The sequence below is a fragment of the Dendropsophus ebraccatus genome, chromosome 3, assembly GCF_027789765.1.
Source record: "Dendropsophus ebraccatus isolate aDenEbr1 chromosome 3, aDenEbr1.pat, whole genome shotgun sequence".
NCBI classification, from domain to species: domain Eukaryota; kingdom Metazoa; phylum Chordata; class Amphibia; order Anura; family Hylidae; genus Dendropsophus; species Dendropsophus ebraccatus.
The window spans coordinates 52,367,727-52,375,250 of NC_091456.1; positions in this window are offsets into that span (position 1 = coordinate 52,367,727).

The window sequence follows — 7,524 nt, forward strand, 5'->3', positions numbered from 1 at the left end:
CCCCACACTCTGCCCCAACCCCTCAGCTACCTCTGATACCTGAGAGGAGGGGGCTGCGGGCATTACCAGCGCTGCTGCCCTATGCTGCGCCATCGCCATAAAGATCTGATGGCAGCAGAATAGAGCCCATTAGTGATCACTGTAAAAATCTGTATTGGCGGTCACTAATAACATAATACATGTATTCTCTGGGTCACTACGGTTAGGGCGATACCACATTTGTATAGGTTTTTTTTTTAACTATTATCACTTTGGCGCAATAGAAACTATCTTCCTAGCAAAAACCCACAGAGCTGATTTTGGGCTTATTTTTTGCGGGAAGATCTGTAGTTTCTATTGATACCAAGTTTTATATGTATATGACTTTTTGATCTCTTTTATGACGTATTTTCTAAAGTGGATTGATAAAATACAGCTATTCTGGTACTGTTTTTTTTTATTTATTTTTTTTACAGCGTGTGTCGTGCGATATAATTGTTATTATTGGGGGGGCTGGGGGAGGCTGTGTTGTGTTTGGTGCACATTTTTTCACTTTTTTTTACTTTTACACTAGTGTACATTACTGTACACTAGTGTAAAATACTTAGATCACTGATACAATACACTGCAGTACCTGATGTACTGCAATGTATTGTATCATGCCTCATGCTGACAGGCAATAGCCACGGCCACCCCTGTCAGCATGAGGCATCTCCATGGTGACCCCGGGGATCTTCATTAGGACCCCGGGATCACCATGGAGACATCGGTGGACCGGATGGCGCCGCAGGACATCGCGATCACGTAAGTGACCCACAGCGCCGTCCGGGATCCACCGGAACCCGTTAGATGCCGCTGTCATGGTTTGACAGCGGCATTTAACGGGTTAAACTGCCCGGAGCGGAGAATCCTCCACTCCGGGCAGTTACAGGAGGGTGTCAGCGGTCACACTGACCGCTGATCACCCGCTCTGCAGCCGTCGCCGGGCAGCTATTTGTTCCGATGCGTACGCCGTTAAAAGGCGTACGCATCAGAATAAAGCCCATTAGTGACAGCCGTTAAATGGCAGCATGGCGGTCACTAAGGGGTTAAAGGAGAATTCTGCCGAAATCAAAAACTATAGTGCAGGCAGGGGTGGGGGGAACATAATAAAGACTGCATGCTTACTCGTCTTCTTGCTGTCGTAGTGCTGCAACTCCAGCTGTGTGACCGCCACCAGAACTTATTTTCTCCTGGCTTCCTGCTACGCCACAACTCTAGTGAAAGTACCCAACCCAGCTGATTGATTGCCCACTCAGCCAGTTAGTGACTGCAGCGGTGTCCAGTCCCAGTAACTGAGTGGTTGAATTGTCAATCCATCAGCAGAGTCTTGATGTTGCTGGAGGATGCCAATAGGGTCTGGGAGTGGTAATGTAGTGTTGCGGGGAAATGCGGATGGGTTAGTTTACATTCTTTATTATGTTTCCCCTACCCGCCTCTACTATAGTTTTTGATTTTGCCAGGCTTCTCCTTTAACTAATTCTTTTTTAGTACAAAAAGTCACCAATAGGTGGCTATGAAGCAGTAACAGAATTTTTTTTTGTTTACATAAATTTAGGCTTTCACAGATGCATGTGTGATCAGCTGCCATTTTCAACAGCATAGCCTCCTAGCTCACCTGATCTCAGCCCATATGAGGTTATGAAGTTTTTTTGAAGGCTTGGGTCAACTGTATTAGATTTGAAGGATAACATTCATTGGCATGTTGTAGGATTAAATGTGACTGTATGTCCAAAGGGAGACATATTAACCATTTATAGCATAATTTGCATATCACTGCAATTTATGCAAACCAAGAAAATACCATTGTCAGAAACCGACCTGACAGGGGAGCCGACTGCGTCCCTAGCGATTGGCCTGGCCAGTTGCTAGAGGCGTGCCAATGGCATCCCTAGCACCCAGCTTGGTTGCTAGGGGCGCGTCGGCGTCTATTCATTATGCCGCAGCCGGGGGCATAACCTGATCTGGGTCTTAATAAATGTGATTGGCAGCCGGCACCGCCAGTGAATCTTTGCTATATGTCCTGGGGCTGGATTCTCAGCCCCATTCACGCCTGGGGCTGGGACTCCGGGCCCCATAAGTATCCTTCCCATTCAATTGTCCTTGCCTACGGTAGTGCCTAGTTTACTAGTGTATTTTGACCTAGCGTTATTTCCTGCGTTACTTTTCTGGTTATCTGACTTCTTGCTCTTGACTCTTCGACTACCCTCTTGGATTCTGTATTGTACTGCGCTGCTCGTGTGTTATTGACCCAGACCTTATACTTTTACTACCTTTTCTCCTCCCAATAGAGAGTAAAAAAAATTTACCTATGTACATATTTCATATCATTTTATTGTTTTAATTCAACAAGATCTTAGTGATACTGCATTACTACTGAAATCCGGGTGTTCCCAGACCCTCTGACTAAAATATCCGAAATGCATACATGTTTGTAATGATCTGATGAAGAGGTTCAGCCTTGAAATGTATTGTTTCTTTTACGTCATTCCAATAAAGGTCTATATAGTTTTTACACTACGATTCCTTCCATTCATCAGACTACTAACTGTGGCAAAGCAGCTCTGTGCCTGAACTCCAGATACATCACACATCTTGCCTCAGATGAGTGAGATCTTGCTCTATTTTCTCTCTCAAATTGTTTGGATCCCCAGATGGGCAGAAGGCAAAGAGTTGTAAAAATCAAGCTTCAGGCGGTGTTGTGCTTGAAGCACGGCTGCAATTGGCCAGCAACACCGAATCGTAGCTACCTTATAACACAACTGCTGCAACATTACGCTGTTTTCTTCCTCTGACAGGGACTTCTGACATTGCATTATTGTGTGTGTTTGTCTTGTTTTGTTCTGTGTTGCACCTAGTTGAGATCAGGGTTTGCTGTCCAGTTGTCCGTTGCCGCAGGGCCTGCTGTGACATCCCCGTATTTTTCGCTTTATAAGACACACTTTTTTTCCTCCCAAAGTGGGAGGAAAAACTAAGTGTGTCCTATAAAGCGAAGACGGCTCCCAAGCAGTGCCGAGCACCGCAAGGAAGCCGTCCTGCCCGCCCCCTCTATTGCCGCTCACTATGCATATGCATAGTGAGCGGCCCTGAGCGACCCCCTCCGCCCGCCCCTTCTATCGCCGCTCAGCAGCCCAGGAAAGTGCAATGAGCAGCACTTTCCTGGGCTTCTGATTGGCTCAGCTAAGTGGCAATAGAAGGGGCGGGCTGGGCAGGCAGTCCAGGAACTCACCCGTCCGCCGGCCCAGCAGCTGATGTCTCCCGGCATTGCGCGCTCCCGTCATCCTCCAGGCACAGGCAGTGGGGTACAGAGACACTGCCTGTGTCCCTGATGTGTTGTGCAGCCTCTATCATTCATGATAGAGGCTACAGGACACTTCCAGCACAGGCAGTCTCTCTGTACCCCGCTGCCTGTGCCCGGAGGATGACGGGAGTGCGCACTGCCGGGAGACATCAGCTGCTGGGCCGGCGGACGGTTGAGTAACTGGTTTGTTGTTTTTCTGTTCGGCAGGGGGGATTGGATACTATGGGGGGCACTGTCTACTATGGGGACACTGGCTACTATGAGGGGCACTGGCTACTATGGGGGCACTGGCTACTATGAGGGGCACTGGCTACTATGGGGGCACTGGCTACTATGGGGGGCACTGGCTACTATGGGGGGCACTGGCTACTATGAAGGCACTGGCTACTATGGAAGGCACTGGCTACTATGGGGGCACTGGCTACTATGGGGGGAACTGGCTACTATGGGGGCACTGGCTACTATGGGGGGCACTGGCTACTATGGGGGGATTGGCTACTATGGGGGGCACTATATGGAGGGGATTGGCTACTATGGGGGGCACTATATGGGGGCATTGGCTACTATGTGGGGCCCTATATGGGGGCATTGGCTACTATGTGGGGCACTATATGCAAAGATGGGGGGGTTTTGATGGCGGGGGGCGGGGCAATTCGCACCTCTGCCCAGGGGCCCATAATGCTGTTAAGAAGGCCCTGCGTTGCCGCCTAGGGCTTCGGAGGCAAGTAGGCGAGGACAGCGGGGCAGGTGACAGCTTCAGGGCTCACCTGTCCTTGTGTCATTCTGTCCCTATTCTAACAACCATTACTGCTACAGGGCCACCTTTCAACTACTTATGTATTGAAATTCTTTATTTAATAAAAGGTGAGCACATCATCTGCACTGCCCATTCTCTGATTTGAATCCTATTTGAAGCAGCAGAACACTCTCCTAAGCCCTCTGAGTTAAATTTTACAGTCCTGTATATATACTTAATGTTTCATCTTTGAGAGTTATAACAAATTCAGTATATAAAAAAACAAAACTGAAATATCCAACGTTAAAAAAAAAAATTATAACTTTATCGGTCCTTGAATTGTCTCATATGAGTAAATACCTTATAAAGCAAAAAAGGAACTTGTCATTTGTTCCGGAAACTATTACTTACATGACAGGTTATGTTAAGGATCCCTAAATCCTGTGATGAAAGGCGACCATGTTGTTCATTGAAAGCAACATTAAAGAAGAGCTGTATGCTAACATTCCTGCGGTGAATTTCTTTTTTTGAGATAATCACAAAACAAACACTGCTAGTAGCTTTCTTTGTTATAATCTCTGTAATCTTAAATAATTTATACTCTGAGGTTTTAAGGAGAATATCTGGATGAAGGAAGGTTCCCAAGACTTTACACATACAGAGCAAACAAAGCATCAAGATTTACAGAAGCGATTTCATCTCTGGCATCAGATGTAAGTCATATATTAATACAGATGAGACTGGGTATACGTAGCATGTGCCTAAGTGAAGAAATACTGTGTTAGGCTATGTTCCCACGTTGGGAATATATTGGGTATGGGTATAAGGTGGCCATCTTGTTAAATAGAATGCCATTATTGATGATTATGATAATCACTGTCACCTTCCCCCATATGTTCCTGAAGGAAGAACATAGCCATAGGCTAAGTTCCCACGCAGTACTTTTGCTCAGTATTTTACAGCCAAAACCAGGAGTGGATTGAAAACACATAAAGGCTTTGTTCACACACTGTTGAAATTGAGTGGATGGCCATCATTTAACGGCAAATAATGGTAATTATTTTGAGACAATGGCCATTGTTTTAAAACAACACCAGCAATTATTTTTGCGATTGAATGGTGGCGAAGCGCTTCGTTCCTATCTGTATTCCATTCATCGGGCTGCGGCGCTTTGAAGTCTGCTCCGCTCTGTGCTGCTCCTCTACGCGTGCTGGAAAAAAGATGGCTCCAGTCCTGGGAAACTGAGAGAAGTTTCCCAGGACTAGATCTTTCTTTTCCTAGCACCTGTGGAGGAGCTGCACGGAGCAGACATCAAAGCTTCGCAGACTTATGAGCAGTATGCCGGTAGGAACAAAGCGCTTCACTTCGTTTCTACTGTAAATTCATGAAATGTGATGGAAAACCTGTTGCAGAATCCGCCACTCGCGGACTGTGGCCCACGCGCACGTCTCCGCCCGTGTCAAGGACTCTATTGTATGCACAGGCAGATTTCGTCATCCGTTCAAAGAATGAACACATTCATTCTTTGAACAGTTGAAGGAATACGCTTGTGCATAGAATAGAGTCCTCACACGGGCGGAAACGTGCACGCCCGTCGCAGATCCGCAACAGATCTTCCGTCACATTTCCAAAGTGTGCACATACCCTAATAATGCATTTTAAGCCGTGGTGCATGCCCATTTTTTACAGGAAAAAAATAAAATCTGACCATCCTGCCACACTAGAAGTGGCTGGTTTTTACAATAGAAGAAGAGAAATGTAAAAGAAAAAAAGACGGTTTACTTAATAAATCTGTCGGTTGTGGTTTTAAGGGACACAAATGACAGATTTGACGGGTTTGTGGACATATTGTGTTGCACGCCTTTGGTAAATGTGTTGGTACACTAAAAATGGACAAAAACCCGACAATTTACTGCTGGGAAAACCTTAGTAAATCAGACCCAGTTTGTTATACTGTGCAAAAGTTTTAGGCATGTGTGGAAAAAATGCTGTAAAGTAAAATTCAAAGTGTTAATAGTTTTAATTAATCAACAAAATACAAAGTGATTGAACAGAAGTGAAATGTAAATAAAATAAATACCCTTTGCCTTCAAAAAAGCCAGTCTGACTGATAAGAGCTAAACGGTTGTGGTGATTCCAGCAGAGGGACATGCTCAGTAGCTCAGTGGGGCAGATATGAGTCAAGATATGGGACTACAAGTTAAAGGAATTATCCAGGCTAAAAAAAAAACTTACAGAAACAGCACCACTCCTGTCTTCAGGTTGGGTGTGGTTTTGCAGCTCTCTCCTATTGAAGTGAATAGAGCTGAATTGTAAATCCACACGCAACCTGAGGATATGTGTGGTGCTGTTTTGCAGGAAAGTAGCTGAGCTTTTTTTTTTAATCAACCCCGGATAACCCCTTTAACTACAGTGCCCACAGTAAATTTTGATTAGTCTGAGACACTCCTCCCATCTTTTCATAGGTTCAGCAGAAGGTCAATGCATGAAGAGCTCATTTCTATTACAACAAGGGCAGAATTCTTATAAAGTACAAACTACTGAACCACCAGTGAGAAAAGATAACTTTTAGGTAACTGACACACATATAGTGAGGGAAATGAGCCTTAGTAAGAGGGAGCCTGGAGGGTTACTTTACATTCACCTACAAAAAGAGTAATTTCCTGTTAAATGTCTGGGAAGTGTGAAATGCTTCACGTGAGGCCTATATTACATTACAGTATCTTTCTGGGCATGACTTGCAGACATGGAGCACTATTCTTTAATTCTCTCCTTCAACTCTTAAGCTTGTGTAAACGATGCTAGAAATATTGTATTTTTTGTGTGCCTAAAAGTAGGAGCTAATATGAACGTACTCAGTATTTGCATAGAAAATCTTACAGTATCCCCACTTGAAATGTGTCATATTTCATTTTAAGTATGTAATGCAGGAGGCGCAGGTAGTCCAAATAATGTGATAGATGACCATAAACAGGGCCGGCTCCAAGTGTTTGCGGGCCCTTGGGCGACAGAGCCTAAGAAGGCCCTTTATCCATCCACTATGTACCCATTATCCACACACTATGCACAACCACTTGAGACACCACTTACATACACAAACACATTATTACTGACAAAGACACTGACTGACTAAAACTAACTGACTGACTCTGACACTGACTGACACTGACTAAGGGCCCTATTACACCAACAGATCTGAAGACAGATTATCTGACAGATCTTTGAAGCCAAACCCAGGAACAGACTATAATCAGAGAACAGGTCATAAAGGAAAGACTGGATTTCTCCTCTTTTCAAATCCATTCCTGGCTTTGGCTTCAAATCTTTGTCAGATCTGTTGGTGTAATAGAGCCTTAACACAGACTCTGACTGACTGACACAGACACTGACTGACACTGATACAGACACTGACTAACTGCCACAGACACACACAGCAGAGTCTTCTCCCTCCTCCTCTCTGTCGGGCTTC